Here is a 20,025-nt window from a genome sequence, read left to right as displayed (position 1 = left end):
GAGGAGCACCAGGAGGAATTTCATCTGGCCCAGAAAGCCTTCTGACAGGCTTGTTGCCCTTTTCTGATTAAAACTGTTAACCCAGCATTAAATGATGGGGAGGCAGCAGGCATTTGTGCTGCATACTTGCACATGTATGCACACCCAAATCTTTCCAGTTCAGCATTCCACATGGAATGACCAATCTGGTCAGATTTTTTTTTCTTTCTGCTTGTCTTCCGGTCATTTCCTCTTCTTTTACTTTTCATTCAACTTTGAGTTAACAGTTTCAGAAAGGGATACTGGCAGCCAACAAACGGTCCAGTCTCCCACTCTTACAGTAAAAAAAAGGGGGAAGAGAGGCATCATCCTTCTACTTCCCTTCCTGAAAAAGAGAACCAACACATAGCCCTTCTTTTCTCTGCACTTTTATGCACAGTTCAAGAACAGGCTGGCAACCAGCAGGTTAAACAGGGAATTCTGGGCTGCTGCAAAGAAGATTAGGATGAGAAGCATCCGTCCCTCATTGTGGAAACAAAACTAGAAAGCACGGGGAAGCATGGCATAACAGCAAGACTAAAAGGTAACATTTATTGGCTTTGTCACTAAAGTAGGATTTTTTAAAAATTTCACTGTGCTGTGCTGGACTGGTTGACAATGACGCACTCTTGCTTGCGCATTGTGCTGGTGCCACTTGTTTCCCACTATTGTGTGTGCCTACCAATGCAAACACTCCCCTTCCTTGGGGTCCATTCGTTTTCATGTGCTTGAGAAGAAACTCATTGGATCGATGGGTTTTGGACAATGCAAAAAGAACAGTATGTGGGATGGGAGGGCAATCTGGCTGTGACACCTGTCACCACATTGATCACCAAGGTTGAATTGGCTGATCTGGCTGGCTAGGCGGGTGTCCCCTTTCTCCCTCATCACTCCATGTACATCCCTCCCAAAGCTGTGCACTCGGTGGAAGAAGACAACCATTGTAGGGTCAAACCACACAAGACAAAATACACTTGAATTACACTTGAATTACACTCACATACACTCAAATTACAAAATACACTTGAATTACCCGTGTAATTCAAGTGTATTTTGTCTCGTGTGGTGAGACCCCCAGATAGAAAGAGTGTACCATTCTTTGGTCAAGTGTATACAATAGCTGTGCTCCCCTGCTAGAACTTCCAAAAAGAACAGTGTGTGCATACATGTGCAACTGCTCAACACTCACCTTGGTGCATGTCTTCTCCAAGTATTTCTCAGGGCCCATAAACACAGAACCCTGTTGTTACATGCTCTCAGACTTGGTAGGTCAATGGTTTAGAGGGAGAACTGTGAGACTTTGGTGCCATTGCATGCAAAAACAGCTGCCTCAAGGCCTTGCTCCCTTGAAAAGAAGATTGTGCATTAGAGCATGCATGGCCAACACAAGTGCAACATGCAACACACACACATGAAACGAAAAAAACAAATGGATTCAATTCTGAGTTGGCACTGCCCCAGCTGGAACAAACCAGTAATGAGACACAATTGTTCCATAACCCCCAGAACCAAAGCGGAAACAGAAACCTTCCAGATGCACATCCCTAATGTACAGTTGTAGCTGCTTGTGTCAAAAAGGATCTCATAGAGTTGGGCAGGGAATAGAAAAAGGCTACTAAAATGATAGAAATCGTGGAGCACTTCCTCAATGAGTAAAGCCTAAGGAATTTGAGGCCTTTTAGTTTATAGAAAAATGACTAACGGGCAACAAGATAAGGTTTATTAAATTATGCATGGGATGGTGAAAGTGGAAAGAGAGGATTTTCTCTCCCTATCCCATAAAACTTGGGTGCTCAGGAATGTTGATGGATGGTAGATTCAGGACAGCCAAAAGTAAGTGCTTCTTCTTCACGCAAGCTTGTAGAAATCACTGCCACAGGATGTAGTGATGGGCACTAGTTCAGTTAGCTTTAAAGCAGGATTAGATACATTCTTGGAGGTCCCTCAGTGGCTATTAGCCACAATAACTGGATGGAACTACCACGGCCATAGGCATTCACTTTCTCAAAACCAGTGCTGGGGGCAACAACTGGGAGATACTCTGTTTGTAGGCCTTCTGGAGGGATCTAACTGGCCACTGTATTAAACAGGATACTGGGCTCCATGGACCTGTGTTCTGTTGCAGCACAGCTGATCTTATTATTGAATTTCAGGTGTGAAGACAATTCTTATTCAGCAAGTTCTAATGTCAGTGGAGCTAAATAGGTGCAGTTTTGGCATCAGAATAGATGTGACATTTTACATGAGAGTTCCCAGCAAGGACTGGCAGCTGTGAATACCCAGCGGCAACTCCATGTAGAAGTACTGCAGGGGCCTCATCCAGATCAAGATGATGGCATGGGGGAGGAGGGGCTGCTCTCTCCTTCCCGTGCCATTTTTGGACTTGAACACTTTCATGTGCAGCCGTCTAATAGGGCAAATAATGCCCCAGTGGTGTTTTGGGTTAGGAAAATGGTGAGGGGGAGGCAGCAGCCCCTCCTCCCCCCATCGTAGTTCTGACCAGTAAACAGAGTTCTCGCCAGCATATGGCTGCAAGTCCTTGTGGCAACCATGTGGCAAGCATCATGTCCTTTTTGGTCCTGAGCCATTCTTCATACTGTTGATCCAATAACGTTTGAGCTGAGAGAACACACTTCAGGGGGCTGGTGCCAGAGCTGCTTCTTATATCTGCAGGGCACACCAATCATAGTCCTCCTGGGTTTACTCAATCTCAGCCCAAAGGCTGCAGCAGACACACACTTGTACTCTTGCAATAACACAGTGTTTGTTCCCTGAGCAGCTGAAGATGACCTGGAGCCAGGCACAGTCAAGTGTTAATTAAGTCCTCTTATTTGACATCCAATAGACAAGACAAGTGAGATAGAGGAGTATATCTCCTGTCCACATACAGGGCTAATAGACTGCTGCCTTCATTGCTGAGAAAAAGACAGCAGAAACCCTGGCAGCCAAAGTTGACCATCACTTAAACTCTGCCTGCCTAACATACTTCCTTCCCCTTTAACTCATTTTTAAACGTATGCCCTTTCATTGCACAATGCCCACTCCTTATTTCAAATAGCTAATTGTGTCAGACTAGAACCTAAGAGACCCAGGTTTGAATCCCCACTCTGCAATGAAAGCTTGCTTGGTGACCTTAGGCCAGTTTCCCTGTCTCTCTCTTTCTCTCTCAGACTAACCTACCTCAAAGGATTGTTGTGAAGATAAAACAGGAGAGGGAAATGATGTTGTAAGCAATTTTGGATCCCACTGCAGCAAAAAGCTGGGTATAAAGACCTAAATAAGTAAACAAATTAAAGTATTTACATTAAAAGGCAGCACAGACTATACCTGGGGTTAATCTGCTGTTATTCTTGTATTCTTGTATGACAACAATTGCTGGGTTTTGCTTATTACCACGGCTTTTTTTCAGGGGGAACGCGGGGGAATGGAGTTCTGGAACCTCTTGAAAATGATCACATGGCTGGTGGCCCCGCCCCCTGATCTCCAGACAGAGGGGAGTTTCAGTTGCGCAGAGGTCAATCTAAACTCCCCTCTGTCTGGAGATCAGGGGGCGGGGCCACCAGCCATGTGACAATTTTCTCTGCGGGCAACCCACTGAGTTCCACCACCTCTTTTCCCAGAAAAAAAGCCCTGCTTATTACTAATATTTTTATTGGTGATAGTAATACTTATCATATCTAGTACAAATAAGTCTCAGAGGCCTCCGGCACTCAGAAAAGTATCCTTTTGTAAACGAATAGTGCAATCATAAGAAGAGTTACACCAGTCTAAGCCCACTGAAATCAATGGACTTAGACTGGAGTAACTCTTCTTAGGATTGCACTGTACGTCTGTGTCCAGTAGCACCTGAGAGATCAATAAGATTTTCAAGGTATAAGCTTTTGAGCATCAACGCTCCCTTCATATAAGGACGCTTTGCCTCTCAAAAGCCTATACCCTGAAAATCTTGTTGGTCTCTACAGTGCCACTGGACTCAAATCCTGCGGTTCTACTGCAGACCAAAACGGATACCTACCTGAAATAGTCCCAAGTTTCTGTAAGATAAATCAGATGATGGTATTTAAAATATTTACTTCTTGTTTATAAGAAGTTTAAAATTAAGTGCGCTACCTCCAAATGAATTATTGAGGGAAAACATTCAGCTCTCTGTAAATGGAATGCGCAGTGGTGTTTATTCTTCACACATTTAAGTGATACATGATCCTGGGTTATAATTTGAATGCCTCAGCTTTTAAAAAAAGCCCCACACAATGAATTATGAATTTTGCACCAGGGGAAGTAACCGCTGGGATGTTTACTAGATATGAGTAAGTGAGCATATTTTCTTGCTCTTTCTCCCTCTCCCCAGATAAACAGTGCTTCATATTTCATATGAATCTTCACAACAAAATTGGCTCACACAGCGCAAGGCTTGTTTTGCAGCACATGTTAAATACTTCTTGGCATGTTATCTCTGTGGCTCAGAAAAATAACCGTCACATTAAATTTGCCCAAGGTAACAGAACCAAAGTGTATTTCCAATTGGCAAAGAAAGCCTCAAGGGCCATCTAGAGGTTGCCTGGCTAAGTTTGTGTGTCACTGAACGGAGGTGGCTGGCTTGACAGATTAATATAAGAAAAGAAATTCTTCTGTTAGAGAAGGATTCTGTATCTGCACATTGCTGTGAGTGGGGTGAATGAAGTGTGAATATAATGTGACCGGAGAGAGAAGTCTAACCAAGGAACTGGGCTCCTGTCTTCCACATGTATCAGACCTCCATTTTCATTTATAATTGGTAGGAACCCAAAATACCTAAACAGCCCCAAACAGTTACAGGGAGATGCAAAAGATTATTTGCTGACCTTTCTTAGATTGAGATGTACATCTTTCCTGCAGCAAGTTATAAGAATTGTGGAGTTTTATGCTCTCTGCCCTCTGCATGGGGGTGTGGTGCTGCATATTAGTAAGGCAATTCGATTATTGGGAAACTGAACTCACATTTTAAGCCAGCTCCTCTTATAGCAAGAGAGTCAGTTTCTTTAGAGGCCTTATGCCACTAACACGCCTAGTTATCTGCAGAACCTCACATACTTCTGGAGAGGAAAGTAAGTCAATTGATTATCTCCTGATGATCTTAATGGCAACCGTGGATGCATAAGCTCTGTATACCAACAATGAAGGATAACCAGATTTCAAGAATGTTGTCCCTCATGATACCACAACATACTTGGCTGCTGAAAACTACCAATTTGTCCTTACAGCTTTTTCAGATTCTATCTTCAACCAGTTATATCTATGGCACATGTTCAGTGGAGGGTATCTTCAACCTCTTGTTGGCACACATATGATGTCCAAGGATGCCAGGTAGTGCCAGCTCACAAGTGACCCAAGCAGACTCCTTAGGGTATCACAATTTGAGGAGGGTGGTGGTGCTGGAAGCTATGGCTTGCTGCTGTCTTTGCATTGTCAAGGCCAAACCCTAAGATAAAACTGTGACAAATTTCCTGGAAGATTAGACAATACCCTACAGGATTTTCCCTCTGTCACAATACAATTTCCCACCCACCCCCACTGGACTAGGGTTCCCAGTGGAAAAATAAAAGAGAAAATTGTATCAAGGGGATAGCATCTGAGACAGAGTATAACCCCCTCACGCCTGTATTGGTAACTGAGGTAAAACTGACAGGCACTGTGAAACACAAGATGGTTTGCTGTTTAAAGATAACAAGAAAAAAAGTTTATTTCATAAAAAACACACACAACCAAGGTAAATATTAACACTTAATAAGGATGTCCTGGTTTGTTTATGCAGAGGGAGGCAATTAAAATCTATGTCTGTTTTTTTCTTGCCTTGAAAACCCCATGAAATCCCTGTGAGAGCCAGTTTGGTGTAGTGGTTAAGAGTGCAGGACTCTTAATCTGGAGAGCTGGGTTTGATTCCCTACTTCTCCACTTGAAGCCAGCTGGGTGACCTTGGGCTAGTCACAGTTCTCTCAGAGCTCTCTCAGCCCCACCCACCTCACAGGGTGTTTTGTTGTGGGGATAATAATGGTATACTTTGCAAACTGCTCTGAGTGGGCATTTGTTGTTGTTGTTGTTGTTGTTGTTGTTGTTGTTGTTGTTGTTGTTATTATTATTATTATTATTATTATTATTATTATTAAGTTGGCTGTGACTTGATGACAGTTTATACACACAACAAGTTGTTGTCAGATGTTTGGTTTTACACAGTATATGCCTCAAGAAAACCTTCTCTCAGAGAGGAAGGAGAGTTATATGTATGCCCTGCCTGAAACACTCCTAAAATTTCAGGAGATAAATTTTAACTATTCACAAAATTCTGTGAATGTTTTTGGTTTCTTTCAAGTATCCCCAAGCCACAAGAAAACAGGCAATTTCAGGGAGAATTTTGGACAGGGACTATCCAAATGCACACTCATAGCTTAATATATGGAAATGGGCAATTGAAGCCTTTCATGACATGGAAGTAAATAACTTCACCTGATAAATAACACTCCATTAAGCCTTGATTAAAGCAATGGGGCATTTTTTCTAGGCAGTTAGCGGCAACCCTATTATCCCATTCATTCTTACTACAGCCCCCTAACACAAACCAGCATTCTTTGCCCCATATTGTTGATGGTAGGCTTAGAGCATGCATCTTGCCTAAGGTCACCTTGTGGTTCACAGCAGAGGCAAGTTTTGAACCAGCAACCTCATGGATTAGAGTTCTTATCTAAATCATTTCTGTACTCTTAGCTTATTTGTGGGCTCCCGTGCCTGGCAATGAAAATTGTCCTACAGTAGATATGAACCAAGCCCAGTTTACTGCCCAGTTTACTGTAGATATGAACCAAGCCCAGTTTACTGTGCTTTATCAACCCAGAATACACAGCATATTTCATAAAATAGAGACTAAAGCTTTGAGAAACAGAAGTGTGAGTGTACATAGATATCAATAAAGTTACAGCCCAGTTTCTTGAAAGACAACAACATGTTAAGTCTGAGCAATCAGTGAAGTTTTAATCTGAGTTGATTAAAATGTCCTTCTGTGCCTTTTTAAAAATCGTTAGTCTGCACATCTGGCTAGCGGATTCCCCTGTGGTTTCTAACTTCAGTTATGCGCAGGCACCTGTAGAATCTTTGATTGTTTAAAAAAGGAAAGAAAAGAAAAAGCCCCATCTAAAAATCAGTGTCCCAAATGCAACACTGACTTCTGCATTATGCATGCACCTTCTGATCATTTTTGCCAGATGTGGGAGGTAAGGTCTACTGCTACAGATGCTGCTAGAACAACAGCAAAGGGCTTTTAGAATCCTTTGAGAGGAAGATTTTTATCAATACATATTCAAAATGAAGAGAGTTGAAATATTTACGTGAGGGATTTGGGCCTTGAGCAGTAAAACCTGCTTGATCTCAATGCCAAAAGCAGAATAGAAAAAATAAAGAAGTAGCCTGGGGTGGGGGGTTGAGACAGGTCTGCCTGCAGACATCTTGCTTCTGCCTTCACAAAAACTGAGAGCCTTTGGTAATGTGTGTATGTATATGTACATATACAGACACAGACACACACAAACGTGTGTGTGTGTAATGTGTGTATATATGTATGTATGTGTCTATATGTGTGTGTGTGCGAGAGAGAGAGAGAGAGAGAGAGAGAGAGAGAGAGAGAGAGAGAGAGAGAGAGAGAGAGAGCAAAGGAGGAGCAAAGGAAGTGCGGATTCTTCATTGGTTTCCATTGAAAATAAAATGAGTGAGAATTTCCAGAAGCATGTAGATTTGGGCAAGGTTAATATGAAGGCTAGACACACATCCATAGGAGTGGGCAGGATGATAGGATCTGTGAGGGTCTAACGCCTAAATGGTATTCCAGGTTGTCCCTGAATTGTCACCCTTGATGTGTTTTTTATAAGTCTCCCTCTCTTTTATTTGTGGAGGGAAATATAAGGGAAAATACATAGCCAACATTCTGCTCAATTGTTTACAAAAAAGTAAGAGTGCTCTTGCTTTCTAGTGATCTGGCCAATGAGTATAAAAGGGACAAGCACTAGTCAACACAATTAAATAACCTATATTTAGCTACTTGCCTTTAGGTTGTACCATATTTTTATGTTGCCTTTTTTTCAAGGTCCTCAGGGAACTGTGCATTATGGTTGCCAGCCCCCCACCTCCCAGTGGAGGAGGGCAATCCCTGCACCAACCTAGTATTTTCTGCTGCTGCTCTGAGCAGTGGCAGGAAAAAATAAAATTAAGCAATGGCTGTAGGTTGCACTTCCAGGCAAACCTGGAAATGACATTATGCTCCTCTAGGAATTGGCCAAATCTCTATGGTATGGTAAAATCAGAGGGTTTTCAGCAATTCCTAGAAAGGACTAAAGTAACTTCTGGGTCTTCCCAGATACTTCAGGGATTTTTAGATGGGGCTTTACCATTCTACAGTGATTAATACTATAATATTCACAACAACAACATTCGATTTATATTCTGCCCTTCTGGACAACTTAATGTCCTCACAGTACGGTTTACAAAGTATGTTATTATTATCCTCACAACAATCACCCTGTGAGGTGAGTGGGGTTGAGAATGTTCCTAGAAGCTGTGACTGACCCAAGTGGAAGAGTGGGGAATCAAACCCGGTTCTCCAGTTTAGAGTCCTGCCACTCTTAAGCACTAACCAAAGTGCCCTTCGCTTTGTGTGCTAGTGCGTCAGAACCTGGTGATTTCTTTAAACAGTCCAGATAAAGACCATTCTTTACTACTCTTGGGTGTCTAGATGTTACAGCTCACCCTTTTGTGTTCCCAACCTATTAAAGAATCAGCTCGTGGTTCTTGGATCTTGATGGGGGAGCCACCTCTACCTTCACATAAGTGCCAGCAGCTTCCGAATTTCAGTTTCTAGGATACCTTCTCACTTTCCCCAGTAGTTCTTGCCTCACAGTAACACCAGGGCCGGTTTAGTTCTTCACTTCCTGCTGTTCCTGAACACCTGGACCCTCTGCACTAAGAATGTGTCAAGATGGGCAACTCCTTTCATCTATATTGCTGCAGCAAATAATAGAGAAACTTCAGACTTCTTCTCTCAGCAACCACTGCAGGGCCTGCTTAAAGACATTACAAAGTCAGCCCATATTCTGTTCCCTGTCTCTAAAAGAATACACGTTATTGAAGGCTGGTATGGTATGCCTGCAAACCGTAGTTTCTTGATAAGCATAACCTACTTGCCTGGCCCTTAGCAATCTTTTCACATTTTTTTAGGAACAATGGCCCAGGGCCATTTTTTTCTGTTTGAGAAGAGTTGTGTGGACACATCAAGCAACTGTCAGAAAGCAATTGTTAAGATTAGCATGACATTCAGTTATATTTTACAATGATCAATCAACATTGGCTCAGTTTTAATCCATTAAGGCACAGGCATGTTTTGAGGCTGTGTTGAGTCTGGTGTGTTGCTGTAATTGGGCATTAGAAAGGAAAGAATTAAGCAATGTGATTTTTTTTTTGTAAATGAGAAATAACCTTCGGTTTATTAAATTGTAACTCCACACTTCTTTCAATATCTGAAAAGTATAAAAGTTTTAGTAGCATGCACGTGCTAATTTTCTATTGATTAATTGTTGAAAAGGCAGTCGAAAGAATACATTGGTTGAAAGCCCTAATATCAGAGAAACAGACAATGAAATAAGGCCCAGTCCTGTTGACCCCTGAAGAGATCCCTCCATGCATGCCTATAGAGAGCAAAATTGTACACTGAGTTTGAAAATTGAGAATAAAAGGTTTTCAGCTATATGCTTGCACAGCCCTTGATGTATAACCAGTCATAATTTTTGTACCTGACCTGAAATTTTCAATGAGTTTATGAACTCTGGAGTATATGTGATCATCTGAACAAACCACTGCAAGTGAAAACGTGTACATGACCTCCACAATAAGCCTAGACTGGTAGCTTGTTGAACTGTCAATACCAAACAAGGTTCCCATCACTGCTTTATCACAGGTATCAGAGAATCGAAGGGGTCTGAAAAAAGGACAACTCAATGCTAAAAATGGGAAACCACTTTGGTTCCTAGTAACTGCTTTGCTTCTTGAATGCTAAGTGGATCACTCATTTTCTCTTCTCTGTCAGCATCCTTTATCTGAGAATGAAGCACAAACCGTGTAGCATATGAATGAATAAACTGAATTGATACAATGAAGATAACATTCTGAAGCCACAAATTCTCTTTAGCTTTGATACTCTGGTTCCTGTGTACTCATTATGAATACAACGTATTAAAATCACCAGGCCATATGTTGAACTTGACAGAAAAAAACTGTTGAAAGAGCAAAGAAAAACATTTTTTAACTATTTTAAGCACCACCGAAAGGTTGATTAATGATTTACGGGGATCTGCTTCTTTAATTTCACGCATGTGAGTACTTTTGTGGGTTCCTGCATTTGAGGGGGGAAACTATGTCCAGGCAGAGTTTGGAGTATTGGTGGGTGGATAAGTGATTCCCAAGAGAAATGAGTTCTAAGGTATCTCTTTTTCATTGGGCGGGGATACTAGGGACTTTTACATTTAGGCATTTAGGCACATGCAGCCCAGGAGGGCAGCCAGCAGTCCGGGCATCCAGGTGGGTTCCTGTGGTCACATAGCTCCGCCCAGGAGCAGGCAGCAGCCTGGGTGGCTTCCTGCAGTTGTCTGATGCAGACAGCTTGTCAATGTTTGATGCTGGGACTCAGTTCAACACTGAGTTGAACAAGTCTTTCCTAAATAGTAATTTAGGCCAATATATTTTCTCTGGGGTTCCCCATTCTCACACTGGGAAACTGGTCATGCAGATCTGACAGATGATTTTCAGTGCAGCCCTATGAAAACATTCCTGGGAGTAAGTGCTGTTGAGTAGACTTGAGGAGGTTTGCCCTGTTAATCCATGAACCATTTCCAATGGGAACCAAACTGAACTGGAGCATCTCACATTTCTGGAGCGACTCCCTGAAATTAGAGCCATCGAGTTGTACCTTAAGAGGAGCTTTAACCACAGCACTCAATATACTTTATATAGTAAAGCTCAAGTGGCATATTTTAAGAATAGTTGAAAGTCGATAAGGTTTCCTGCCTGTTGCCCCTTCGGCACATCACCTCATGTTATGAAAGCAGTATCTTTATACATTAGGGAACAAAAACTAAAACGGTATTTGAAGATACACACACATAGCTTTGCTTCCTTATATGCATCACAAAGATGAACAATAAAGGAATACGCTAATTAGAATTCAATTGAACAGATGGAGAAAAGAGCCAGATGAGAATGTAAGACTGGAAATTTCAGATTATGTTGGTGAATGAAGGAAAAGAGTCATGAATCACTCTGCGGTGCATCCTCTCTGCAACCTCTTGGCTTTCAGTAGTGAACTGAAAAATTGCACATTCTGTTTTTCCCAGTATAGTTCATCTTGTTATCCTCCTGAAGGATCTTTCTGTTTCTAATGTTTTTAAATGTATAAGTTTCCAAGTGGTTTTTGCCATTTAGCGATCATGAGTGTGAGATACTGAATATGCAACAGGGTACCACAGCGAATCCTGACTAGACATGGGCACAAACAGAAAAAAAAATGAACATAGTGTTTGTTGTTTGTTGCCATCCATGAGCAACGAACAACGAACATTGATGAACATGACCTGTTCATAAACATGTTCATTGTTCGTTGTTTGTGGGGGCCAGCAGGCTCTCCTCCAGCCATCAACATCCCTACCACACCACTCCCAGAAACCCTACCTTAGCAGGCAGCAGGAAATGTACCAATAATAAATAATAGCTTGGCCCAGAGCCTGGCAGCAGCCCTGGAACTTGAAGGGGTAGATCCCTACCGCACCACTCCCAGAAACCTTACCTGAGCAGGCAGCAGGAAAGGTACCAGTAATAAATAATAGCTTGGCCCAGAGCCTGGCAGCAGCCCTGGATCCCTATCCCACCACACACAAAGAAAATTCGAGCTCCAATGTACTCTCCCTGTGTCTCTCTCAAAATGCCAACAGCAACTGTCTCTCCCTCACTGTCTGCAAAACCAGAGCTGGGAGCCCTCCTCCCCCTGCTCTTTGCTTCCTTGTAACAAATTTGGAGCTCCACACTTGAAAGGAAGACCTGCCTATAAAGCTAAATTGGGTTTCCAGGGCAACAGCAGGAGTCCAGACAGAGTTCAGGCAGTCCCTGCCTCCGTTTGCCAAGGGAATTGATTGCAGGTGCCAGACTGTCTGGCTTGATGAACAGCAATGAACAAGGCTTGCAACAACAACCTGTTCGTTTAGAATGGGGCCTCACGAACAGCTTGTTCGCGAAGAGCTGATTTGGCTGTTTGTGACTTTTTTTAGTTCGTATTGATGTTCGTGCCCATCTCTAATTCTGACTCTCTGGCCTAAATATTTGTAAAATACACATGAAGAGGAACACATACTTGAGGTTTCTGTTTCAGTTTTACAGGAATTTATAAAATGTTTTAGGTACACTGATAAAAATTTAATGTGTGAAATGGTGCCACTTCTCCAGTTCAAAGAGAATTCTGCCAATAAAACATATCCTTTTCCTGTTTTTAACGAGGTATTTATTAATTGGTTTCCCCAAACTGAAAATAAATCTCAGAATTCAGAGCCAGTGTGGTGTATTGGTTCTGGGCATGAGGAGAAACAGTTTCAAATGGCCACTCCCCATGAAAGTCACTGGGTGACTTGGGAAAGTTCATTTTCTCTCAGCCTAACTTTCCTCTAGGGTTGCTGATCCCCCAGTGGGGGCAGGGAATCCCCTGCTCCCAGCCTCTTCCCCCTCCTCCATTCACCTGGCCAGCGGGGGAAAGGCACAGGAACAGGCTTCCTAGGACACGCTCCTGGTGCAACAACATCACTCCCAGGAGGGACCTAATTGCACAGGCCCTGGGAGTGCTACTGGGTTTCGGACTGGGCCAATTTGGCCCATTTAAGACCCCAAATCAGCCTGGCATGAAGTTCAGGAGCACTCCCAGGATCTGTGCGATGATGTCACTCCTGGAAGTGACATCATCTCACCACGCTGGGCACGTGCACACAAGAAGAAACTGGAGGTTAGTGCCAGGTCCCCCCTTCCCACCAAGTAAGGTAGCCTGGCAACCTTACATACCTCACAGGGTCATTGTGAGATAAATGAAGAACTGTATATGCTGTACTCCTGTACTCCTTGGAGGAAAGGTGGGATAAATATATGATAAACCCAGCAGAATCTCATCAGCTCTCAGAAACTAAGCAGGGTTGTCCCTGGTTAGTACTTAGAGAATGTGTGATTGGACCAAAGTTACCCATCAAGCAGCCACAGCAGAGCAGGGAACTGATCCTGGCTCACTCAGATCCTAGTCCAACGCTCTGGCCACTACACCACTGAGAGGTTATCACTGTCAGTTGCTAATAACCAAACTTGTCAGTTTTTAAAATGTTTCTTCAAGGTTTAATTTTTTAACCCAAGTCAATAATATGTTTAAAACTTTTCCATTAAAGTTTTTTTTTTATTTCAACAGTTCATATTTGTATAATAGAATCAGAGTGACTTTGACTGACAAAGCAACTGGATACAATAGTATCATTATTAAGGGCAGCCTTTGTGGTCCTCCTTTGTACTGTTTAGGATGCAGCACATGTCAATATATTTGCTGTATGATTTCTTTTTACTATAAAGTGGCAAATATTTTCACTTTTAGCTAGAATATTAAGTAGGCAGAACAAAACTCTGTGACTTACTAGAAATTACAACTATGTTCAGGTCGCAGCACTGGGGCATCTGTACAAAAAAAAATCTATTCTTGCTATTAGAAAATCAATAACCTAAAGTCAACTTAGAGGTCATGAGGCAATAATGAAGTTTTATTTTTCAGTTACAGGCTAGAGTTACAATTAGCTGTGACTCCTAAATTAAGTGCTACAGCTATCTTAACCAGAAAATATGAATCAAACCTTTGATCTACTAACAAAAAATAAATCAGAGTATTTATTGAGATAACTAGCTGACCAAAACATGGCATTTCTTCATTGTTTGAGATCTCATGTCTGATATCTTTCACTTTTGTATTGCCTTTCTAATTTTTGTAATCCTGATCCTATTGCATTGTTCATCAGGTTTCTTATACTGTCTGATTACTCTGTTTTAAATAATGTGATCTACTTTTCATCTCAGCAAGAAAAGCAGACTGTAAAGAAACCAAAGGAGTTAGCCGTGTTAGTCTGTAGTAGCAAAATCAAAAAGAGTCCAGTAGCACCTTTAAGACTAACCAATTTTATTATAGCATAAGCTTTCGAGAATCAGGATCAGGCATCTGATGAAGAGAACTTGATTCTCGAAAGCTTATGCTATAATAAAATTGGTTAGTCTTAAAGGTGCTACTGGACTCTTTTTGATTAAGAAACCAAGTAACTAAGTAAGCGAATAAATAAGAACGGTACTTTGAATGTGATAGTTTGTTTTTGTGAACAGCGCAGCAAATTCATCAGTATAAACCCTCAACATTCATCCTAGAAGGAAATTTAACAATGACGGTGTGTTGCCCCTAGTGCAGTCAACGGAGGGCAACCATAAACCTCTCCATCATGCAAACATTCAGTTGCATTGGAGGATCCCTACTTTGAGAACAATTTTGAAGGAAGCAGCTTACACATTAAATAAATGAATAAAATTGCACCATAGTGATTACAAAATCAGCTTTAATTCCTTATATGGAAGAAGTAACCGTCTCTGCTTATCCTTTATAGGAAAACCTACCTCTCCCCCCTAATCAATGATAAAGACCTGAAGACTATTACTTACTTGTATTTATAATTACGTTTATGCCCTACTTTCCTTCATGGGTTGTCTTCTGCCCATGCACTGGCCAGATGCAGGTGTGTTCTTTTAGCAGGATGGTTGCATCACGTGCCTTCTGGCCGCTGGGAACTATTACTCGCTTCTTGAGTCATACACATATATCCAGGCATTTAATGATCCTTACTTCTTTTGTCCCACACCAGCCTGAAAGTGCCCTCTTGATATGCATTCAAAAGAATTCAACCTTAGCGCTCTATTTATGGAAGAATTCTTCAGTTTGCCATCTGATTTTCATTACCCAGGTTTTTAACAGCCTACAATCATGGGTGATACAGGTTGCTGTTAGTTTTGAAGAAATGTAATTTCTGTAGAACACCTTAATAATTTGTTCAGTGGACATTTCATAGAATGCTTTACAAGTGCACAAGGCAGAGCAGGGAGTAATTGATTGTGCACAATAGGGACATGCCTAGTTATGTGCTGCCCACTGATCCTGTGCAACTATACAGGAGCGATGCAATCACTCTAGAGGTGTAACAACACCCTTTTGAGCTATAAAAATATCCCTACGGAGGTTCAAAGGAAAGTTGCTATTGTTTCTTTATTTCTCCTTCCTCTTCCACCGGTGGAGCGGAAGAGGGCAATTTCATTTGATCCCAACTGCAGCCACCCACACCGGTTTCGCTTTTTGTCTGTGAGAGTCCTCCAACACCCAGCAACAGCTTACAGGAATATCTGCTTTTGCAAACCTGGCATCCACTGTTTGTAGGGTCCAGCCCACTAATAATAATAGCAAGTTTTATGCAGGAAATAAATGTGATAAAGCTGTTTGGTAATGCACTAAATCCCATTGTAAGCATAGGATCTGATAAATCTCCCCCCCCCCATTTTGGAAGCGGAATCAATTCATAATTAAAGACCCATCAACTTCAAGCACCCTCCATAGCCACCTAGCCTAATTGACATTTTCATCTTCCGTAACTATAACTCGTTTCAGGCATTCAGTGTATATTGCTGGAGTGCAGTAAGAAAAAAGTTGGAAGGGGGATTTCAGAGATGTGACAATGTATCATCAGTATTCTACACAGTCACTCCTTATATAAAACTGAAGAACTGGAGCATGTTTAGATATCAGCTTCCTGTTCTCACAACTGGACATTGTGAATACAAAACAATAATTCACCAGATATATTTTCCTCCAGTAAACCACAAGTATGGAAGGTGGTGGGCTTCTTATGATTTTCCCTGTACCTAGGGATGGTGGGTGCCTCTTGATGGCGGGCAAACTCCCAGTGATTCATGCCTCTGCCTGTCAATAGCCAGCTGATTGGCAGGAGGAGTCATCTGTTCCCATGGGAAGAGGCAGGCCAGGCATCCACTGTCCCAGTCAATAATATCACTTCTGGTGTGACCCATAAATGACAGAAGTATGCCAGAGCTGATTCTTTAAGAATCAACCCCAAACATAGTGAAATGCCACCTAGCACACAATGCCATTGTTTCCAGATTATGCCGGAAGAGATGTATTGACCAGGGCCTTGGTGTGCTGATGCTCACGTATGCAGAGAAAAAGGATGTGCCCATCCCCACGCCCAACTGCCCTAGTTACCAGGAGGACCTGGCGACCCTACCTATGTCAGTTCATCATAAGGTCTATAGTTGGGATGGCTGATGGATTGAACCCAAAGCCTGGCACCAGAAGCCCTAAAGCATTGCTGTGCATGTTAACTGAGGCACTATTAGAGGAAACAAGTTGGGGACCTCTAAAGACTTGTGAGGGCATCTCATTTTTCTCTCCCCCACTATTTTTTTCCCCTTCCCTGAAAGCCCCCACAGCCTCTCCCCTTTTTCTGCTTCCTTCTCTCCATCCCACCCACCAACGTACCTTTATCTGCCCCCCTTCTTCAGCTTTCCCTCCTTGCCTCTTCCTGGGAAAATTCTGCTCAGTTTCAGCTACTGGGCTGGGCCAGGTCCAATTGCATGGTAGAGAACCTACAATGAGAGCAGGGGGCATCTCTCTTTCTCTTGTATCCCCCTCCCAGATTCTAGTCTGAAACTGTAATCAGTTCACTATACTGGGTTTTGTGGGGTGACTGCTGTTGAACAGTAGCAAGCAGCTTGGCCTGGGGATTCATCCAAGTCAGGTACTACTGGTAGCATGTAGGGGCTAGGGTTGTCAGTACCCAGGAGGGTAGGAGATCTCCCACTCCTCATCTTGTTTCTCATAGCAACTTGGACTGACAGCGAAATAAATGTTTTTGGGTTGATGGCATGATATCACTTTAGAGTTTTCTCCATAGAGTTTTCAGTGATTCCTAGAGAAGACTGATGTCACTTCTGTGAGGAACCTGGAAATGACATCAGTCATGTCTAAGAATTGCCTAAAACTCTATGGGTCAAAAGTCTAGTTAAGGGTCCAGTAGTCAGGCAACAAGTCCATAGTGTGCAGCAAAAGCATGGTCAAGGTTGTCAGAACGCAAGAATCCATAGGGCATTCTAAAACAGAGGTGTTGCATGAAATCAAAAAGGCAGCAGTCAATAACCAGGATCTGCAGAGTTGACACAACCTTTATGCTATAGTAAGCAACCACAACAGTAGTGTCAGCCTTTAGACCTTGGTTTTTGACAGTGGGCAGAGGGAAAGGGCAGGGCCCTTTCCAGGGCTATTTTGGCCTTTGAGGGAAGACTCATCTGGGCCAGGCCTGGCAGTAGCTGAGGCTTCACTTTCACTTGCAGGGAGACTTAGAGCCAAACTACACAAAATGCCAGGCGTGTTCTTCAGGTGTACCTAACCACCTCTGCCACCAGTTTTTAGTGACGGCTCTTCTGCTAGCCTCTGGCTTTTCTCAGAGTCTGTTCAGTTACTATACTTCATGCATTTGCTCAATAAAGCTTCAGCAAGACCATTTCCCCTTATTTGCCTGCTGCGACATCAGATTCAGTATGTCCCCCCAAACTTCTCACTGAAAAAAAGAGAAGGAAACTCGCTCTAAACATTTCCTTTTAGAAGTGTACCTTTGCTTTGTCAGCAAGCCTGTTTTATAGTTTCCAGCGTCAGAAGGGCATGTAACCAAATGATTGAAATTTCCCCCCCTTTGGATGTGCTGTTTTTCTTCTACTTTTTAAAGCATGCCTCATTCCCTTTATAATTCCATTTGAGCAGAGTGTTGGTTACACTCCAGGAAGCAACTAATGTTGAATTACAAACTCCTGAACAGTTCTGACAAATTTGTGAGGTATATAAAAAAGACAGTTTGTCTTTGCTTCTAAATCAACTGATTATTTGAGGCTGCATATGGAACTCCTGCATCCATGGGATTCCATATTTATTTCAGTGCAGGAAGCCAATTTGTGCCTGCAATGGAAAGAAAGCCCTTGCAGTTGAATGAGAGCATCACCTCTAAACTATCTTGTTTAAACAAGACTGAGAGCCTTGGAAGAGAATGACCTGTAGTTAATGTTCAACAGCAGAGGTAGCAGGTTCCAGGCAGCTAGAGCTTGACTAAATTGCTGAAAACCTAGAAAAACTCCCAGTAAAGATGTCTGTTCTTGTTTCAGCTCTGGTCTGAGCTCAGTTGAGTATCTAATTAGAAAAGCAAACCTATCAGATATCTAAGCTTCACCCCAGTTGAGAATTAGCAATAATGTAAGGGAGCACTGTTTTTGGGGGGGTAGTCCAGCACTGATAGGCTGCAGATGTTCCCTCTGCCTTTATTTTCAGGAGCTTATACAGCAGCACTTCACATCATGGTGCCTGTGGATGCCATAGCTCCCACCGGTGTGTTTCCTGGTACTCATTTGCTTCTTCCTAATGGCACCTCTCCCCCAAAGCAAATTACCGATGCTGGCTTTCTCCCGCATTATTGGTGCTTCAGAAGAGCACAGGAGACATCGCATTTTTGTCTGCAGAGAGCACTCATTTTGAAACAGATGCTTCCATCATAGCAGGATGCTTGGTTTTGGAATCTCCTAACATTTTGTGTAAACTCCCAGTATTTTGTGATTGTACCCAGCTCCTATCGCAGCAGGCCTTTTTTTATTGGCCCCATTCTCCTCGTGGCAGCCATTTTGTTGTGGCACCTGATGCATGTTCTCAAAATTCCAAAAGTGTCCACATGTTCAAGAAAGCCGGGGACCCTTGGTATGCTTGAATGAGGGGCACTGGGTAGTTAGAGATTCTGGTTCTTCATTTGAAAAGTTTGAACTTCATACATTCAACAAACCTCTAAACCGTTGAATCTGCTTCTTCTCAATAATTTGCAGATTGTTTTTCCTCAGACAGGACTATACTTCAGGCCAGCAGGAGTTCTGTGGGATCTCTAAGACAACATCCCAATGATCCACATTTGTAGAAGTTCCTTCTGTTGCAGAATTGTTTTTCAAAATATCTGTAGTCTGGAAAATAATATAGGCTCTAGCTCAGCATGTGTACAAGCTAATAAACTTAATCTGCATAATTCATTGCGGTGAAAGAATTTGGTTTTGTATTCTTGGTAAAATATCAGCCAATAATAGCCCGAAAGGAAGCAATGCCAGAGCGAAGTCGGTCTGGCCCTATAAGCTAATTGGGTGGGAGTTTGCCTGGGAATCATGTAAGGTTCTCTGAGTGCTTTTATGGATGAGCCTGGAAGAAGTTGGAATTAGTACATTACTGGACATGCCCATAGATTGCACAAAGAGTACATTGCTGAAATACATTTGTAGCACACATCTCCATCCCCGTTATGATGATTTGTTGAATAATTCTACAGGTGTACATGAACAGCCTGGCTAGGGAATGATAGTATGGGGGCAGATCAGTAAAAGAACAACAAGCTAATATATTTTTAAATGAGCAAAACTGTCAAGGGATTGTTACTGAGATCAATAGGGCTGATTCAGCCTGGAGTGATTCACTGCTATTGTACTTCTCTTTTGCCAAATAAAACTTCCATCCCTCACCCAAGAATTCTTTACTGCCAGCCCCAAGACACAGTTGCAAAGATACAATGTGAGAGGGGGAAAAACAACAACAATATAACTTGGCCAGGAAAAAAACGTAATAAGTGCTGCTCTGTAACCGAAATGCCAGTGCTTTGAATTCATCCATTCCCCTCTTTTTACAACCAGTTAATATTTTTCTCAAGTTTCATGTGGCATTCTGTCCTGCTGCCTCGGCAATCCTCTCTCTTTTTGCCTATTTTTCTGCCAGTATCAGGACAATAAAACTGTCAGCATCATTACTGGTCCATC

The sequence above is a fragment of the Eublepharis macularius genome, chromosome 4 (assembly GCF_028583425.1).
Source record: "Eublepharis macularius isolate TG4126 chromosome 4, MPM_Emac_v1.0, whole genome shotgun sequence".
In the NCBI taxonomy this organism is placed as follows: Eukaryota; Metazoa; Chordata; class Lepidosauria; order Squamata; family Eublepharidae; genus Eublepharis; species Eublepharis macularius.
This window is presented reverse-complemented; position numbering follows the sequence as displayed.